Genomic DNA, 21,686 nt, shown 5'->3' with positions numbered 1-21,686 from the left:
GTGTGAAGCTACCTAATATAGTGCATTTATCATGTTGCATTTAGTGCACTTAAAATGGTCAGTGAAAAATTATCATGTAAACACTTGATAGCAGGTAACAGGTTCTATGCCTTACACAGTGTCAAACACAATAGCTCTCAATAATTAGTAAATGAATGAATAAATGGATGAATGAATAAGTAAAAGAGAGTGGAGAAATGTCATAGGATATAATATCACTTAAATTTGTTTGAGAAGGAGAAAAATAGTTAGTTCCTGGGGCTCTCTGCTCCTCTCTGTCCCACAGGCAGCTATATCTTCTTGTACAGTGCAAGCCATCACCTGAGACATGACCGTGAAGGCTGGAGTAAATAAACTTGACTGTATTGAGCACCTGGTCACCAAGGCTGCTTGCCATTAATGACCTCTTGATTGACCTTAACTACATGGTCTACATGTTCCAGTATGATTCCATCCATGGCAAGTTTAGTAGCACAGTCAAGGCTGAGAACTAGAAGCTTGTCATTAATAGAAAGAAAACCCATCTCCACCTTCCAGGAACAAGATCCCTCCATCATCCATGGGGTGAAGCTAGTGCTAAAATGTTGTTAAGCCTACTGGTGTCTTCACCACCTTTGAGGAGGCTGGGGCTCACTTGAATGGTGGAGTCTAAAAGGTCATCTGCCCTTTTGTGGATGCCCCCATGTATCTGATTAGTGTAAACTATGAGAAGTATGACAACTCCCTTGAGATTGTCAGCAATGCCTCATGCACCAACTGCTTGGCCCCCTCCGTCAAGGTCATCTATGATAACTTGAGTATTTAGGAGGAACTCATAACCACAGTCTATGCCAACACTGCCACCTAGAAGACTGTGGATGGACCTTCTGGGAAGCTGTGGCATGATAGACATGAGGCTGCCTAGAACATCATCACTGCTTCTACTGGTGCTGGCAAGGCTGTGGGCAAAGTCATCCCTGAGCTGAATAAGAAGCTCACTGGTATGGACTTCTGAGTCCCCACGACCAATGTGTCAGTCTTGGATCTGATCTGCTGTCTGGAGAAAGCTGCCAAATATGATTATATCAAAAAAGTAGGGAAGCAGGTCTTAGAATGCCATCCATCCTGCGCCATAATGAGGGCCAGTTTGTCTCCTGCCACTTTAACATCAACACTCTCTCCTCCACCTTTGATGCTGATCTGGCAGTGCCCTCAACTACCACTTTGTCAAGCTCATTTTCTGGTCTGACAATGAATTCAGCTGTAGTAACAGGGTTGTAGACCTTAATGGTCCACATGGCCTCCAAGGAATAAGAGCCCCCTGGACCACCAGCCTTAAAAAAAGCAAGGCAGGAAGAGAGAGGCCCTCAGCTGCCGGGGAGTCTTCCCAATTCCACTACCCACCACACTAAGAATCATGCTTAATAGTCTCCATCCCAGACTCCCTGAAGAAGAGGAGTTATTTAGGGATTCCTAATTTTTTATGTATCATTAGTAAAGTACACTGTACCCAGTCTAAATAAATCAAGCCTCCAGGGACTACGTGAGGGACTGGAAAAGATTGGGTCCTAGGAAATATCATTAAGTCATTTGCCCACGTCTATGCAATACCTTTGCTTAAGAATCTGCAACAAATTCAGTCTAGAAAATAGCTCGGTGAAGTTTGAGTAATGAGTCTTGTGCTTGACATTCTGCCAATAAATATTTAATAAATATCTTTTAATTGCAATACTATTTTTTAAAAAACATTTCATGAAAAAAATGTATCCTATCTTATTAAAATAAGAAAATAAACTAGAACCCAGGGATACTTCATTAAAGATTATAATATTTCTTTGATCAAAAATGAGTGATTAAAAAATTCCATGTGACTAAATCAAGGTCATAGCAACATAAATTTACTTCATTTATTTATTTTGAAGAATAAACTAGTTTTAATTATTTATGATAGTTTTAAGTATGCTCACAAATTTATTGCCTTGTTTGGAAAGCATAATTAAATCTCTGCTTTGGGAGATACTAATATTATTAATGTTTAAAGATAAATATGAAAGTACATAGTGAAAATGCCTTTCTAGTTTAGTCCAAATAACTGCCTTTCTCTCTTAGCAACTTTGAAAATTGTGCATAAACTTGTCTTTCTCTGTCTGGCTTATTTCGCTTAGCATAATACTCTCCAGGTCCCTCCATGTCGTTTCAAAGTGTATGAGGTCTTTCTTTCTGGTGGAAGGAGATAAACCAAAAAAAAATATGCATATATGCATAATCGATGGACACAGATAACAGGGTGGTGAAGGAGGCTGGGGGGGGGGTGGTGGCAAAGGGGGAAAAAGGAGGCACATTTGTAATATTTTCCACAATAAAGATACATTTTAAAAAAAATTATGAGCATATGATCAGTCATTGACATTCACAAGAGTTAAAGTGATGTAAATTCAGTCTCCTTGGGACTACTACCATTTTCTCTTTTTCAGTATTCCAGGAAGGTAATATGTCAATTTTTTCACACAGGAAATTTTGAAAGAATAGTAAAATGTAGCATGATGTCTTTTATTCATGTCTTAGAAGGTTGCCCTAGTTGCTATAGTTGTTCCAAATTTAAAATGACATGTCAGGCCAAACTGGACTAATGTCTTTTATTATGAAGAGCCCATATAACTGTATTTTGGTCTTCTTAAAAATGTTTTTCTAAGTTTTAGATTGACCTGCTAATAAACAAAATTCTAAAACATTACACTGTTTCCTTTCCAAAACAATAAATTAATTCAGATATACAACACAGATTTTAAACTTTAACTATTCACTTTATCACTATAAAAAATATACTTTTAGTATTAGGTTAAAAAAGTTTCATATGAATCTTTGAGAATCTTTGATATATAGTTATTCAATAAAATAGTTGACTGATATATTAACTGCAGTAGATAAAAACATTTGTCTGACATATTTTAGAGAAAATGGATACACCTGAAAAAACACCCATAAACCAGATTCATTTAGTTCTAGTGTGAGGGAAAGCTTTTCAAAGATGCTCAGGCTTATAATGAAGAACAATATAATTCAGTTAGATGGCAAGAAAAGGAAAGGGATGCGGAGAGAGCGAAAGTGTTCCATTTAGATAGTGGACATGACCAAGCAAGGGTGTAGGAAAACATGAAAGGTTTGAAGAAATTCATTCAAATTCTATTTTCAGGAGAAAACTACAGAGTAAGTAAATAAGTATAAATATATATTTATTCTTTAATTCTCTCTCTTTCTCTCGCTCTCTTTCTAAATCCTCGTGGCGGTCAGTCATGTGCTTTAATATGTCACTTCGTGCAAGGACATCAACATTACTTCAGGTTCCAAGATAAGTGAGACACACGAGCTCTTTAAGAGTCATTGGTCCTCAAAAGAATTTATATATTCCATGTTTTATTGTCCACAGTGATGTCCACTTTACTGATCTTTCGAGATAATTCACATCAAACTTATGTGGCTGAAAGTGATGTGGTTAAGAGAAATATAGCTTTTTCTTATATACTTTTTAGAAGTGCTTTCACCTTAAATAAGAAAAGCTGAATCTTTTAAAAGATGTGGACTGAGATAACTTCCAAGTCAACGCTTTATTCTGTTTTTGAAAGTAAATCTGTGCTAATGGAATAATTTTCCAGGATGAATTAAATTATTGTGCTCTATATTTTTTGCTGGAGAGAGTAGGTAGGTCCCTGCTGGCAATATGATGTTACATTTGCATTTTGATAGCACAGTTTTAGGCTGTTCCCTTTAAATCCAGAGAAATAAAACTGTATTATATTAGAGTATTATCAAGAGAAATATAAATATTCCATTATATTTCACTAGGCACGTTCATGGGACTTCCAATAAAATCTGTAATTTTTATATAAATCAAAGAACCAAGTAATGGAATACCTTATTTCCCATAAAGTAGGATACATGCATCTATTTCATCATTGATAAGCTCATTTCATTTTTCCTGCAAAGACATCAATAGCCTATCAGAGTTGTTTGTGTTACAGGAGGATTTTTTCAATGCCAGCATGTGAAGCTTATGCAACAAGGTAACAGGTGAAATGTTTAGACTATTGTCAGTATAGCCTTAGGAATAAAAGTTTAAAAACCATGAATTTTCAAAACAAACAACATGAGGATCATTTTTCAAATTACATAATGATCTCACTGTGTAAAATCAAAAGTACTAAATAGAGATAGGTTTCTTTTAGACTGCAGATACCTTGGTTTTATTAAGGAAGTATTCGGTTTGCCTATAACTTTGCATAAACACATTGATTCAGTGAGGACAAGAGATATGTAAAGACATCAGAATTAATAACAAACATGTTCGGAACCCTTGATACTATCCTAGATTCCATGAAGTTTTTTATCGTAACAATGCCCTTCCAGTAAGAATAATACATCAAGATAAACTTAACCTAATAATTCATATTCATTATTCATAGCATACCAATAATTAAAATTTGATTTCTTTTATAATTTACACAGTGAGGTATTGCACAGTCCTTTTTAACAATAATGTAAAGGTGCCATGTCGTAAGTGAGAAGAGTAGAGTTTGGAGAAATGAACTCAGTTACACAATAGGGAAGGTTTTCTAACTTCAAGGTTAGCATTATTTATAATAAACATAGTGGTAGAATCATAAGCTATGTGAAAAGTATTAATTTTAAACGTGTTAATGTAATGTTTGATAAATAAGAGATATAAACCCAATCTCTAATCCCTCGCATGTTCACTCCATCACGTAACTTCTTAGTTTTAAAACGTAACTTATAAATACAGCTTTCTTTTTAAATCAGCAATTCAATCTTTTAACATGTATTTATTAAGCACTAAGACTAGGGGGAAAGCAGTTAATAAGATAGAAACAATTCTTTTATTTATGGCCTATCATCTATCATAACATCTCTTACTACCTACCATAGTTGTCTTTAAACCCCTGAGGATGCATGGATGTCTTCTACGGGTACAGAATTCTCTATAAGCTTTTTAAAATTTGGGGTGTTTACAGTAACTATAATCTAAAAAGATAAATGTAAGTTTATTTTAAATGACTGTTGTACAGTAGAACCTTATATGATAATAAAAATTTTTGTTTTTATGCTATCACATATGGTAGCCACTAGATACATATGGCTATTAAATGTTGGAATGGGACAAGTGTGACTGATGAGATGAGATTTTTTATTTTATTTTATTTAAAATAATTTAAATTAAGCCCAATCAGCGTGGCTCAGTGGTTGAGAGTCAACCCATGCACTGAGAGGTCACCGGTTTGATTCCCTGTGAGGGCACATGCCCAGGTTGTAGGCCAAATCCCCAGTAGGGGGCATGCAGGAGGCAGCCAATTGATGTTCTCTCTCATCAATGTTTCTATCTCTTTCTCCCTTCCTCTCTCTCCAAAATCAACAAAAAAAGAAAAATATTTAAAATAATAATTCAAATTATAATTTATACTCTATCTTAGCCAAAAGGCCAAGAAGCAATTAAATTAAAATTTAAACATTAACATATAGCTAGTGACCACTATACTGGGAAGCCTAGTTCTAAATGCTCTTGAAGTTGAACATTGCCATTTGAACTAAGTACCTTTGTTTTTGTTTATAATCAGGCTTGACCATGTGAAGCCAAAATGATAATATGGTCTCCCATCTTAATAGTAAAAGTTTCCAAATAGTTTAAATATTGAAAGATGATGGGACTGTTCAGACTTCACAAAACTATAGTAAATAAGGAGAGTCTTACTGAAGAGGTCCAGTGCATGGTAGCAAGTATGCAATTCAAGTTACAAGCAGTGATTCATTTCTTTCACAGTAAAATTATCTCTCAAATTAAATTAATATCAAATATTGAATTATATACACTTTTATATTGATTATTTCTTGTAGGTTTTCTTTGTATATTTTTAGAAGAGCTATAAGCAAACAGGGCTTACCTAATTTTATGATGCATTTATTTAAATAACAATGCAATTAACATTTTTTTTATCCTCACCCGAGGACATTTTTCCATTTTTTTGTTCAGATAGAGTGGGAAGGAGAGAGGAAGAGAAAGAAAGCGGGAGAGAAACATTGACATGAAAGGGACACATCGAGTGGCTGCCACTCGTACAACCCAACCAGGGCTGGGGACAAACTGCAACTGAGGTACACGCCCCTAGTAGGAACTGAACCCGGATCTCTAGGGAACGCAGGCTGATGCACTAACCCTTGAGCCAAACCGGCCAGGGCAACAATGCAATTTAAATAATAAAATTTAAACATTTTATCCATACTGAAGAAATCATTTTTTTCCTTGGAAATGCTTCATTAATCACTTAAATTTTAGAAACACTATTTTAGTAAATTACATGTAGTCAGTGTCAAGCATTCATTCCATAAGTACCTTGTTAGGTAGACACACATTCAACTATGATCACAATTCCACAGCTTTGGAAGAAGAAGCTTATAACTTTAGCAATCTACTTGAAATCCTATAGTTAATAAGTGGTGCCTTCAACATACAAACTTATTTAACCTTTTCTCCCATAACAATTTTCATAACCTTTTCTCTAGAACAGTATACCCCGATGCCATAGGCAGTATGATGGCTCTCCCGAGGATATCCACTTGCTAATCCCTCAAACCTGGACTATGTTGCCTTATATGGTTAAAGGTACTTAGCGGATGTGATTAAGTTAGGGATTTTTAAATGTGGAGACTATCCTCAATGCAGTGCAATGTAATCACAAGGGTCCATTTAAGATGGAGGGAAGAAGGTCAGAGTGAGAAGAAAAGGTGATGTTGGAAGCTGAGGTCAGAATGATGTGAAAAAGACACAACAGCCAAGCAATGCACGTGGACTCTAGAAACTGGAAGGATCAAGGGAACAAAGTCTTTCCTAAAGTCCCCAGAAGGAATGAAATCCTGCTGATGCCTCGATTTTAGCCCAGTGATGCCTATTTTAGATTTCTGACCTTCAAAATTATAAAATCATATATTTATGTTGTTTTATGTCAGTAAATTTGTGGTAATTTGTTGCAGCAATATTAAGAAACCAATACAAAAAGCTTATTCAAACAATGCCTATAGATCATAGCACCTTTATAAGGTAGTTTAAGGTCTATTTTTATTCCCCTCAGCCCAACCTCTTCCAGTTCAAGTGGCAAAAAAAGGAGAATTGCAATCAACCACACTTAAAACATGCTTAGAGCCCGGCCAGTGTGGCTCAGTGGTTGAGCGTCGACCCATGCACCAAGAGGTCGCCAGTTCAATTTCTGGTCAGGGCACATGCCCAGGTTGTGGGCCTTATCCCCAGTGGGGGGCATGCAAGAGGCGGCCAATCAATGCTCTCTCTCAGTGATGTTTCTCTCTCCTTCTCCCTTACTCTCTTTCTAAAAATCAATTTAAAGAAAATTTTTTTAAAAAAATGCTTAGAGAATTTCTGATAAATGTATTATTCTTCTCATTACATTTCCAATAATGTTTGATGGCTGATAAATTACCAGCCCATTAATTAATAGTCAACTAATGAAGTTGATTAATATACCCTTGAAAGCATTTAGCTTAAACCACCTCATAATCTAGCTCAACATCTGCTTATCAGAAAACAGAAAACAAACAAACAAACAAAAAACCCATAGATACATTTGATCTAGAGAAGAAACTGGAGAACCTAGAATGTTGTTGAGAGGAGTGGTCTCAGAATTATCCACAGACACATCAGTCTCCTATGCTAACAATGGAATTAAAAAGACACTAATTAATAATATGAAAATAGAAATGTACTAGTAAAAGTTAGTATACAGTCAATTTCAATATAAAAATGTAAATTGTGACATCAGAAACATAAAATAGGGGAAGAATAAGTGTGGAGTTTTTGTATGTTGTTGAAGTTATTTTCAGCTTAGCACAGACGGCTATAGCCACAAGATGTTTTATGGAAGCCAGAAGAAAAAAACCTCTAGTAGTTACAGAAATGATAGAGTAAGAAATCAAAGCATAACACCACACACACAAGATCATCAAATCACAAAGGAATACAGCAAGAGAGGAATAAAGAAACAAACAAAGTACAAAATAGAAAATAATTTTTGAAAAAGAACAACAGTAAATTTTTACTTTACATTAAAGTAGATGGTCAAATTCTCCAGTCAGAAGACATAGAGTGACTGAATGGATACAAAAAACAGGACCCAACAATATGCTGCCTACAGGAGCAGAGACTATGAGGCAAGGGCATAAACACAGGTATGTGGACCAATGGAACAGAACTGAGAACCAGAAACAAATCAGTGCATCTATGGTTAACTGATTTTGACAAAGCTACCAAGAATATACAACGGAGAAAGGATAGTCGCTTCAATAAATGGTGCTGAGAAACTGGAGATCCATGCGCAGAAGAATAAAATTGAACTCTTACCTAACATCAAAAACAAAAATACGCTCAAAGTGGATTAATGACTCAAATGTAATACCAAAAACTGCAAAACTACTAGAAGAAAACAAAAGAAAAAGCTTCTTGATGTTGGTCTGGGAAATGATTTTCTTTGGATACGACCCCCAAAAGTACAGACAACAAAAGCAAAACAGACAGGTGAGATTGCATCAAACTAAGAAGCTTCTGCAAAGCAAAGGGAATAATCAACAAAATGAAAAGCCAACCTATGGAATGGGAAAACATATTTGCAAATTATTTATCTAGTAATAGGTTAACACCCAAGATATATAAGGAACTCAAACAACTTCATAGCTCCCCCCAAGTAATCTATTAAAAAATTGGCTAAGGCCCTAAATAAATATTTCTCAAAAGAAGATATCCAAATGACCAACAGGTACATGAAAAGGTGTCAACCTCACTAATCATCAAGAAAAAGCAAATCAAAATCACAGTGGGATACCTACCTCACACCTATTAGCATGGTTATTATCAAAAAGAGAAAAGATAACAAGTATTGGTAAGGATTCTTATCCACCGTTGGTGGAAATGTAAAATTGTGCAGCTGCTATGGAAAATGGTATAGAGGTTCCACACAAATATTATAATAGAACTATCATGATTCAGCAATCCCACTTCTGGGTATATGTCCAAAGGAAATAAAATCGGTATCTTGAGGAAATATCTGCATATCCATATTTATTGCAGCTTATTTACAATACCAAAATATAGAAACAACCTAAGTGTCCATTTACAAATGAATGGATAAAAAAGATGAGGTGTACATATACAGTTGAATATTTTGCAGCTTTAAAAAAGAAAAAAATATGGCCATTTGTGAGAACATGAATAAACCTGGAGGATACTATGCTAAGTGAGATAAGCACAGAAAGACAAATAATGATATCACATATGTGGAATCTCAAAAAGTTTAATTCATAAGTGTAGAGAGTAGAATGCTGGTGCTGTGGGCTGACAGGGTAGGGGAGATGGGAAGGTGCTGGTTAAAGGGTTCAAAGGTTCTGTTTTTCAGGACGAATAAGGTCTAGAGCGGCGATTTTCAACCTTTTTCATCTCATGGCACACATAAACTAATTACTAAAATTCTGCCATACACCAAAAAAATGTATTACAATTTTTGTTGATCTGTCAAAAAAATTGACATAATTCTGATTCATTCATACCAGATGGCTATTGTGTTGGCTGTTGTCATTTTCATATTTGACAACCTAAGGGAAAAGAGGGCAGTGCCCCTGACTCAATAATCAGGTATTGCATGTTTCAAAAATTCTTGTGGCACACCAGTTTAAAATGACTCTTCTAGCCTGGTCGGTATGGCTCAGTGGTTGAGTGTTGACCCATGCACCAAGAGGTTGCTGGTTCGATACCCGGTCAGGGCACATGCACAGGTTGTGGGCCTGACCCCCCATGGAGGGCATGCAGGAGGAGGCTAATCGATGTTCTCTCTCATCAATGTTTCTCTCTCTCTCTCTCTCTCTCTCTCTTTCTAAAATCAATGAAGAAAAAAATTTTTTAATTAAAAATAAAATGACTATTCTAGTGATTTAATGTATAGAATAGTGACTACAGTTAATAATATTGTATTTTAGACTTGAAATTTGCTAAGAATGTTGATCCAAAATGTTCTCACTACCCACTAACACAAAAAAATTGTAACTATATGAGGTGATATTATACTAATTAGCTTGAGTATACTAATCATTTAACAATGTATGTGTATATCAAAACATCACATTGTACACCTTAGATATGTGCCTCTGATAGGTTGCGGGACAATTTTAATGTTGATATTAGTATTAATGATTCAATTATATATATGAGATAGTCAAAAAATAAAATAATTTTTAATACCAAAAAATAATGCTCTGTATATCAAATTTGCTATTCACATTTTAATGGTGAGTGGGGGAGTGGCATCTTCTTCACACCATCCCTCAGCAAAGGATGTAATCACTCTGCTTGTCTCATGATGGTGCTGTTTCCTGTTTTTAAAGGACCAGAAGAGGAAAAATTAGTGACTGCTTTTTCATAGGTTACAAATTTTAATTTCTCTCTAAGGTACAGTTTTTAAGGACAACAACCAAAAAATCTGGAATATATATTCCAAAATTAATTTTACTTTACTTGAATACATTCAAATATATTAGGGAAATAATAATATCACTTATATTTATAAAAGTCCCGATTTACAAAGCTGAAGAGTATGAGTATTTTGTTGTTGTTGTTAGGATATTTTTCCATTGATTTTTAGAGAGAGTGGAAGGGAGGGGAAGAGAGAAAGAAACATTGATGTGAGAGAGAAACATCAATTGGTTGCCTGTTGCACATCCGCAACCAAGGCCGGGGATTGAACCTGAAACCCAGTTACGTGACCTTGACCAGGAATTGAACCTGAGACCCTTTTGTATGAGGGCTGATGCTCTAACCACTGAGCAAAATTGGCCAAGGCAAGAGTATGAGTCGTTAACCTTCACATAAAACCTGCAAAGGTTGGTAAAACAGCAATAGATTACCATTTTATAGCTAAAAATGTTGGGCCTAGAAAGGTCTACAACCTAACGTCACGCAGACGGTAAAGTGGTAAATCTGTTACTTAAACCCAGATTCTTTCACCAACACTGCTTTTTTGATTTATTGCTGAGCAAGTCAGTAAATGAGATAAGTGATCCTAACACCTAGGAAATTAGAATTGCCCATCTGGAGAAACAGCTGATTTCATTATAGTACTTTGGTAGGATATAAGGGAAGGAAACTAGTGTTTATTGTGCTGGAACTCAGAGGCCATACATATAAATAATAAGTTAGTGAATTGATTAGTTCATTTTCTATGTTTTATTTCCAACATTAAAATCTCTCATATTTGAACATCCTTGTATATAACTTGTAACTGGCTATTTATGTGCATGTTTTGATGTCTTTCCTGGTGATAGATGTATTGTCTATGCAATGCTTAGTTTTAGGTGTTAGGCATTTGTGTAGTATCTAATTTAATCTTCACAACACCTGCACTGCACAGTATTGTCTCACTAGAATCCACCAGAGATTGAATGCTCTGCCAAGTTTATACCCTGAGGAGGTGGCCATCTGACAGCTATTCTTTCCAACATCACACAGCCTACCACTAAATTTACAATGAGTTACTGACTCTCCTTTCTGAAGGCAGATCTCTGCAAATCAAGTAAAAGAAGATCCTTTGGAGAAGGCATGTACCATTTCTCTTCTACAAAAGATCCCCTTCCTAGTGATAGCTAGTGACTGATGTGGGTGATGCCTCCATGTGATAAGAAGTAGTAATAACAGGGTGTTTAAAGGAAAATTGCCACAGTTCTAGGGAGACTTGTAACCAATGCCATAACAGTGGACTAAGGAAAGACCTTAGGTGACCCAGGTAGAGATGACGCCAGACTCAGCCAATGAAGAAGAAAACCACTGCAAATAAGACAGTGGACCAGGTTAGACTGGCTCAAGCACTAGCAACATAGGGGAATTGGAAAACAGAGGTTTGTCCCTGAGGAAAGGCCACATTACAGCATGACTCTCCTAATGGTGGCATGGACTGAAGAAACCAGTTTTCTGAGACAGAATGTTCCAGATCCTTTGGGAGGCCTTTCATTTACTTGGTACTTCTTGATTCCCAAAAGTAATATACTTGGATTCTTATTTCTGCACACTGCTTGAAAATAAAGGTTGTAGTTACATAAGTGAACCTAAGGTGTGTGTTTTCTGATATATTCTAATCACATAGAACAGTTTCTGGAACATCGTAGGCTCTCAGTAAGCATCGGTGAGTGAATGAATCAATAAATCACTGTATGTAGGCAGCCTTCAGTATTACAGACTTGGCAGTGCATTTGTTTAGCGCATGAATGTAGCACCTACTTTTAGCACAAATAAGAAAGGCTTTGGACATAATCTAATCTAACCTCCTCATTTTGCTAACGAAAATGAGGTCTAGAGAAAAACCATGTTTAACCAAGGTTACATAGAAACCCAGAAACCTAGGCAGAACTAGAGAAAAAATTCTGAGCTGCAATTAAGGGTCCTTCCTTCCTTCCTTCCTTCCTTCCTTCCTTCCTTCCTTCCTTCCTTCCTTCCTTCCTTCCTTCCTTCCTTCCTCTCTACCTCCTTCTCTCTCTCTCTTTTTCTTTTATCCTTTTCTTTTTACCTATTACCTACCGGACACCTATAAATTAGTTAAAGGAGATTTCTAGAAAAGACAGAGAAACTAGTTCCCATGTAAACATTTAAAACTCAAGCCAATCTGAAGTTGTACCTTTTCCCCCCTAAAGCTGAGGCTCACTGACTGCCAGTGTCCCTTCTGTCTGTATACTTCTTCATTCCAATGTGACATCCTTCATATGGGGATGGCACGAGGTTACACACATTTGTGCTTGCCCTTTACTCTTGGTAACAGAGGGAACAATGCAGATTGTCTTAATTTCTGAACTGAAATCGGGATTCACAGAAGGTCAAGGGGACATGTCGAGACTGCACTTACACAGAACATAACTTTCTGCTGGAGACGGAGAGCTCACTTCTGTGTCTCAGAAGTAGTCAGATGCTGCTGAATGGAGCAGTAGGCTGTACATAGTCCTGCTTTGTACTTAGCACGTTTGCTTGATGTTATTTGTACATAGCTAGTGTACTGAGTAGAAGTGCCTACCTCCCAGAAGAAGGCTGATCTTTGTTATGTCACTCACAATACACATTCAGGTGATTGCAGGGTTCCATTAAATTATACACTTTGGGAACTAGAATAGCATAATGTTTAAGACTGCAGGTTTCAGACTAAATTCTCAACCTCATTATGCCACTAACCAATTCTGAATTTTAGCAAGCCAGCAAGCCTCCCTAGGCCTTGGTTTCTCTGTCTGAATAATTAGACCGCTGAACTATATGACTGCTAAAATCTCTTTCTGTTCACAAAGTGTTTTGTCAACAGTGAACTGGATTCAACTGAAGTCTCCACTAGGTCCTTCAATTCAATTTTGGTTTCTCAAATATTTGAGTACTATATTAGGTACGAACGTTAAAAAGATGAAAAAAAAATAAGCTACCCATAGTTGCTCACAGACATGTAGACAAATAACTATAACATAATGTATAATGAGTATTATAAGAAAAACTCATTTGAAGTACAAAATTATGATAAAAATTAAGTGATTAATTTTGAAGGAGAAGCTGGTACTAGGAGGAAGGCAATTTGAACTGGATTTTGAAGGAAGAGTAGGAGTTCACTGGGAGAAAATTATTGAGAAACACATTCCAGGCAGAAGGAATGAATTGCATAAAAAACACAGCGGTATAAAATTGCCCGACACACTCAAGGAACAAAAGATAGTTCAGTACTGCTGGCACATTCCAGGAGGGGTTAGTATGCACGTCATGACATGAGTGTTGACAGGTAAGCCAGAGTCAAATTGCAAAGAGCCATGTAGCACAGATTAAAAATGCTGGTTTTCATCTTGTAGTTTTGGGATAATTCAATTGTGATGGATATTCTTATGTCTTTCGATTCAAAGTGTGTTATCCAGAGAATCATACATTGTTATAAATGCAGACTTTGTGATATACGTAGTGAATGTGGAGATAAAGATTCAGTGTCGTACTCAGCTTTAGACCCTGGTAAATATTTGTTGAGTAGCTGAAAGGACAGGAAATGTCTCGAAGACATTCTGGGTACTCAGGGAGTTTATTGCTTTTCTCTAGGGCTTTGTACCTGCTGGTGGTCTTCAATTTCCCAGGAAGCTTTCTGGGAACACTTAACAAAGATACTGGCCATGTCTACCTGTGCTTTTTTAAAATAGCAGGGCCTAGAATGTACTCATCTCTATAGTGAGCTTTGTTTGAGGCAAAGACATCGAAGCTCATGTGTTTCACTAAAAATGAAGAGTGCAGAGTGCCATCTGAAGGAGGAATGTAGCCTTGGGCCACTCTGAGTACAGATGAAATGCCAGCCAAGCACAACATGTTTCCTGGGATCAGAGTAAAAGAGGAAGTATATCAGGGGCAAGCTCAGGTCAGTGGATGAAAGGCATTCCTGAAACAAAATGATATCCTACGCCTGGGGCTCAGTCTCAGTAGATTGGAATAGTTTTGTTTGTTTGTTTGTTTGTTTTGCATAAATACCTTATAACATTGCAAATGTTTTCTTTGCCAAATAGAGGCAGAAAAGGAAAACAATTCACATTTGTTTTAGTTAAAGACCGTCTTGGGCCCATTGCAAAATGGGCAACGTAGTTATTTTTTAAATACTATATGCATTATTAACTGCATGCAAGTGCACACATGGGCTCATAACAAATGATACTTGTGACCGTGAAGGTGTTTGTCTCCGGAGCTCCTCGCCCTTCTTTCCTTGCATTGCTCAGATCCCCACAGTGAGGCGTCTGTAGCCTCCGTACTGTCTCTGAGGGCCAGCTGTGCCATCCTGTCTCCTGTTCCCTCCAATCAATGTGCATACCCCATTCGCGGCTGCTTTGGTCTGTACTCGGTGCCTGGACAGATTCAGTGACTCACCTCTAAACATGACGTGATATGCCATCACCTGAACACCAGCCCTTGCACGGGATGTCTGCAGAGGGATAATAACTATGGAACTTGCAAACCCAATGCCACATCAGCAGGAAGTGTGTTGTCATAGATCAAAACCTCGCTGCTTGAATTGTGCTCTGTGGACCAACACTGAAAACATCACCTGGGAATTCCTAGAAAAGCTGAATCTCAGCCCCACTGCAGATTGACTGAAGGTGATTCAGGTGCATATAAAAATTTCCAAGTTATTCCTTTAGATTTTATGCATTTAGAGTACCAGGCCCATAGTAGCTACTTTATATATATTTATTTTCTATCCTGACAGAATTTCAGTACCTTCTAAGCCATTGACATGCTAGTATAAGTTCCAGAGCTGAGGACACAGCTGGAGATAACTTTGTAATTAGGGGGAAAAAAAGAAAAAGAATAAAAAAGAAAGAAACTAACACTTAGGAAGACTCTGCTTGGATTCATGACTAGAGTTTGTGGCAATCCGGAGACTAAAAGTTTTCTTAAGACATCTTTCAAGTGATTGTGTGGCATCTGATTGATGTCCATTTATCCCAGAGGGTAGGTAGCAGGCCATTTGCCCAGGATCTATTAACTACCTGTCAAGTTCCTTGCAGGCAGCCTGGACAAGGCTGGAAAGCATCAGGTAGCAGGCTGGGTTCAGGACACTAGTGTGATTCAGTGAGCTGGGTGCAAAGAAGAAAATCAAGGCTTTATAAAAAAGGACAAAACCATGAAAGCATAAATACGCTATATAGGGTGTTTGAAATTTGTTTGGGGGACCCTGGGATGGGGCCCGGGGTCAGGAGATCATGTATCTTTTTGGAAACTGTTCCCACAGTAATGTGGAGGATTGCAGGAATGTGAGACTAGAAACTAGGTTAGTTAGCAAAGTATTCTAACATTCAAGGTGACATGTGGTTAATCCCTTCTGAACTCGGGTGAAGGCAGTAAGCTGGAGGGCGAGAGAGGGTTTAGGACACGGTAAGGAGAGTGGGGTGAAAGGTGTGAGTGACCCATGTGGCAGTGGGGCTGGGGAGAAGGGGGCCAAGACAACCGCAGGCTTCAGCCTTGCATAAAAGGATGTTGCCATTTACAAAAATAAGGCCCAAGAGAAAAGAAACAAGTTTTGGAAGATAGTTTCAGCTTTATATGTCTTGAGTTCAACTTGCCTATGACACATTCATACAGGACAGTCTAGTGGATAATTGAATACAGTGCAGTAAAAAGGTGTAGCTGATTATGGGGTATGTCCTGTAGGATTAGTGGAACTAAATCAATTTTTAGTCTTTCCTCTAAATTTTTGGACCATGTCTCTATTCTGTCATCATTTCATTCCCTCCTTCAATGTTCTGCTTGCTAAGAGCATGTTCCAGGGGGTAAAAGTTGGCTCTTATAGATAGAATAAATAGTAACTGCACAGTACTTTTCTTTGGAGTAATTACTGTATTTTATTTTTTTATAATAAAATTAAAAATTAAAAGAATTTAAATTTCGATGTCCAGGGGTTTTCATCTTCAAAGATATTATGAGGATCAAATATAAATAATGTGGGAGAGGTACTGTAGCACAGTGCCTTAAATAATCAGTGCTCAATAAAAGCTAGTTTCCTTTACCATCTTTTTGGTCCTTTTGGTTTTTTGGCTGTTAGTTGAGGTGAGTTAAATATCCTGGCAGGATATTTTAATTAATCTGTTGAGAGTCACTGTGTCAATATTTGTTGAGGAAAAGGACATTGAAATATTTATGTTAACACATTCTCCATTGTTATTACAGGAAAGACGAATTTCTCTTTTAGGTTTGTTAGCTTTTTTCTTCTTTTTATCCTAAATTTGGTAAACACAAGATGTCTCATTATAGCTATGAATTAATTAGAACTTGGAGACTGTCAAACAAACCAAATACATTAATTTCTTTAGGCATAATTGTTTTAGCATCTGCATTTAATAATTGCAGCATCTGAAGTTTTTTTGGGCCCTACTTTTCTTATAGTTTTCAACTGGTTTTAACTTACCAACTCAAGTTTCCTATTATTTTTAAATATTGCATGTGAAACAGTACAAGAACTTTTTGAGATGAGTTATGAAGGTATTTTCTCCATAGAACAGACTTTGTTTCTACTGGGTACCAGAGAGCATTACCAGTCCGCAGCTACTGAAACCAAGTTTAAGTTGTGAGATTCATTGGTCCCTCAAATTTGGATCCAAATTCCACGTAACAGCTCTCTCACTTCTGGTGTTATAGCATTTGGGAGTCCCAGCTTACCACTGAGGTGGTTCTCTGTCACACTGGCTCTGAACTCGAAAGTAGGCCTCTATCACCTTACCAGATGGGGGAAATTAAGAATCTAATTTTACAGTATCAGCAAATGCTCTCAGGGAAAAAGTAGCCTTAATGCTTGCTTATCAGTCTAGGTCCCTGCTTTTCCCTCGCTTTTGCCATGGCTCTTCCTGACTGTTTTGTCATTTCTTAATACTTTTAGCAAGTAAAAAAAATTTTTTTCTTAAAAAAAAATATTTTTGCCTAGCCACGTATTTCTATAAAGTAGCATGGTTGATCAACATAGCTTAGCTGACCATATGGAAACAGTCTCCTCCTTTCTTAACTATGTCAAAAGCAGTAACAACAAAAAGCAAGGTTTGGGTAATAAGCATTTCAGCATCTACATAAAATATATTGACTTAATATTATAATTTTTCTTATATGTAAAATATTGAATTTGATAACTCTGTAACAAGAGAGTTAGCCAGCGTTGTATTTCAGGCATTTGCAGAGCTGTGTGCGGGGAGGAGGATTATCATAACCAAAATTTAAGCTGAGTTAAAATGAGATCATAGACTCCTGATGGGAGTGTTTGGCTGCTTTGTCGTATTCAGTCTCTTCTCTTGCATAACAACCTTTCACCTGCTTTTTCTCCACTGTCCTTTCTGTCTCTTCTTCACTATGCTGCCGGGCCTCTTTGGCGTGTATTCCTTGCTCTTGACTCGGATCCTTTCCGTATTTATCACTAAACGGAAAGTCTTTCTCCTCATGCTGCTGCTGCGGCTTCCTGAGGGTTACTTTCTGTTATTTCCTGTCACTTTTCCTGTTTGCCTCTGATGCTTGAACTGTTTCTCTATACTAGTTTAGGTGCCTTTCCTCTCTTTCTTTCCTTTAGAAATACTTCTCTTTTTTTGGAGATGGAAAGGAGAGGTAAAAGACAAGACTCACTTAAAAGTGTCCTCCAGGAGACGATGAACAATATCCCTGTTCATAAGCTGCTCCTACTTTCTTCCACTTCAAGATATCCCCCACTTACATAAACTCTCCCACAGTAAAATTCATGACAGTGTTTAGTTAACTTTTTAAAAAAATACATCTTTTTTTATTGATTTTAGAGAGAGAGGAGGGGAGAGAGAGAGAGAAACATCGATGAGAGAGACCATCAAATGGCCTCCTGCATGCCCCCTACTTCGGATTTGGCCCACAACCTGAGCATGTGCCCCGACTGGGAATTGAACCGGGGACCTCTTGGTGCATGGTCGATGCTCAACCACTGAGCCACACCGGCTGAGCTAGCTGACTTTATTTATTTATTTATTTTTATCCTCACATGAGGACATTTTTGCATTTATCTTCAGACAGAGTGGGAAGAGAGAGAGAGAAACATCATCATGAAAGAGACACATTGAGTGGTTGCCACCCGCACAACCCCAACCGAGGCCGGGGACAAACTGCAACTGTGGTACATGCCCCTAGCGGGAACCGAACCCAGGACTCTCTGGTCCATGGGTCAACACTCTAGCCACTGAACCAAACCGGCCAGGGCTGATCTAGCTGACTTTTAACACCATTGCAGAAATATCCATTTAGACATTTCAGTTTTGGATACTACTATTATTAAAGTACACTATACTGTTGCTAGTTATGGTGTCAGTTACCTGGACTCTTTCTACCAAAACTGCTTTTTACTCTCAGTCTCTTATGTCAGTAGTATCTACAAATCTAGTCCTTGAAGCAACAAATAGGAATCATCCCCAATTTCCAGATCTTTCCTCATACACAATAACAACAGAGAAGAAATAGGATCCACTCAAAGCATCTTGACTTCCTAGGGCAACTCTGTTCTAACCATTAAAACATACCACCCATGATTTTTTATTCCACCGCATACACATGTTCGTTCTCCCTCAGACTGAACCTCCTTCACCAACTGCATGAGAGAGTCAATGAGTTAACTGATGGTTCTAACTCTTCAATAAAATTGTCTTCCTTGAAGCAATGTCAGAAAGGCAGAGTCACAGATTATAGCTCTGAGATTTTAAAAATGTGGGTGCTGGTCATAACTGTTACTAACTAGAAGTGATCTGGGCAAATTACTTAACCCCCTCTGTTTGAATGCTTTTTAATTTTTTTATAGCATGACATAGCTTGCTAAACTATTAGTAAACATTCTTGGAGATACTAATAATGATACAAAAACTTCATTGAATAATAATTTATTCAAAAACTCAGCAAAGTGCCATACATGGATTTTAGAATTATTTTACTTTATTCTCTTAAGAACTCAACAGAGTAAGCACTGTTACTATTATCTAGGTTTCTTTCTGAAGAAACAAAAACTAAGAGATTATGTAATTTTCCAAATGTCCTATTGTTAACGTATGTAAGACCTGGATTTCAAATAAAACTGTTTGACTCTAAAAATCCTTTGTATTTTACTCTCTTACACTCTTTGCATGATTTAAGGGCCACCTCCTTTGGCCACTCAACATTGTATAGCAGCGCTTACTGTCACCTAAATATAAAATAATGGGTGAAGTAGAATCATAATTATATGAGCAATAGGCGAAAGTCTCCAGAAAATGTGTCACTTTCCCCTTCCTTCCCAGTGAAATAAGATGCCTTCAGGTGCAAACCTAACTCTGTTAAGAAAAACACCACCGACCATGAGCAATTGTGACAATAATATCCTTCCTGTCAAGCAGGGCTTTTGAATTAGGGACATAGGGCCAAGCCATGGCTAAGTAGCAGGGAGTCTAGCTGCCTCACCTGTTTCCTTAAATTTGTCACCATGCACAATCACTGTTCCTCACTGAAAGCCAATTAGTATTAGCAACTAAAGAGTCCTCTTTGAAGAACAAATTTCTAACTGAATAATTGGTCAAAAGAACTCAATGTCATTCCTAAATTTTATGCAGCTGGCTTTGACTAAGAAAGTTAACTGGATAACTTTTATTAACAACAGATAATATTTTTCTCATACACATATTAAGGTTTATAATCCCCAAATCTCCAAGACATCGACACTTTAACATTACTTCTTTCCAATAAATATGTATTCTTGTCCTGGAAATTATGTGAAAGAATGCTCAGTGCATAAATTTTCTGATGAAAGTAGGTTTGCACCCATGGGTGAGGCAAATGGAGAATTAGAAAAAGGAAGAGACCTTTCTGGAGGGTAGAGGAGAGGGTGACTAAGAATAGAACAGGAAAGCCCAAAGTGAATCGTGATTCATTACCAAAAACGTCAGCAGGATAGTGAATAATGACTGACTGGCTTAGGAATATAACATCTGTAAGATCATAATTTGGGCCTAAAAAAAGATCATAATTTGGGCCTGAAAACAAACAAAAAACTTAAAAATGTTTGTTACTTGAGATCGGTGACTCAGTTGGAAGTAACATACACCATGATGCTCTTTGTCAAAGCAAATGAAGTGACCAGAGGCAGGAAATGATTTATCAATTGGAAAAGTAAAACTAAGGTATATTCAACTTAGTACTTTTAAACAGAGTATAGATAAAAAAAAAAAAAAACAAAACACCAGCGATTCCTGAAAAGACATATCCTGCTAATTTGAATAAGCTTAGATCTTGTTGCTCAAATGCATTGATGGTTAATTCTTCCCTGGTCTTTAAAGTGCTCCTTATAGTCTGTATACCCTGAGAAGAGCTCAGTGATTACGAGAGGGTAGCATGACTGTTACCCTTGCCTTGTTGAAGTTTGTTATATTTTATCCCCCGGGGCAGGTGGGGGTGGGTGGGTGGGTGGGAGATTCTGTTGATAACTTGTATTTTTCTAAAGGAGTAAATCTATGCAACTATGCCAACTTCAATGTAACTGGAAGGTTTAGGTTTTGTGCCCCCTTATTCACCTTAAATTTATTCATGTAGTACCATAGTCAAAAAGTTCTAGGAGAAATGGCTGTAGGAGGTCAGAATGGTCTAATCTTTTTATTCTATTCTGTAATTGTTACTGTCGCCTATGTTTTGTATAGAAAGTGTGTTTCATTGTGTTCAGCAGCTAAATGTTACTTGCATGAGCAACTCATGAATATTCAAATGCGATGGGGATGATTTCCTGATTTTTTTAGGACTCTTGACTAATAACTTAGATACCAAAAGTCATTAGTGACTAAGTTGGTGAATCAGATGATAGTGAATTCTAATCATATGCTCCTGAGGGTGAAATATCAAACATAGTCTTCTTGTTAGTTACAAAGCATTGACTCAAAGTAAAAAGAAATAAAGATATATACACAATTGGCCTTGTTTATTCCTTTGAGTGATTTGGGAACCTTCAGGGCAGCGACAGAGACAATGCTGTAAGATACTTTTGGATGATCATCTTATAAATTCAAGAATCATACATTATTATTCTGAATAGCAGCCGGCCACTCATTTATTCAATAAATGTTTATTGAGTACTACTCCATGCTGTGCACTGTTA

General features: G+C 37.1%; 1 pseudogene; it reads left to right on the top strand.

The window, feature by feature from the left end:
- The first annotated feature begins 392 nt into the window (after positions 1-392).
- Positions 393-1,293, top strand: LOC118623947 (annotated as a pseudogene).
- The last annotated feature ends 20,393 nt before the right edge of the window (positions 1,294-21,686 follow it).

The sequence above is a fragment of the Molossus molossus genome, unplaced genomic scaffold (assembly GCF_014108415.1).
Source record: "Molossus molossus isolate mMolMol1 unplaced genomic scaffold, mMolMol1.p scaffold_m16_p_10, whole genome shotgun sequence".
NCBI classification, from domain to species: Eukaryota; Metazoa; Chordata; class Mammalia; order Chiroptera; family Molossidae; genus Molossus; species Molossus molossus.
Note: the sequence above shows the minus strand (reverse complement) of the source record. Positions and strands in the feature narration are given on the sequence as shown.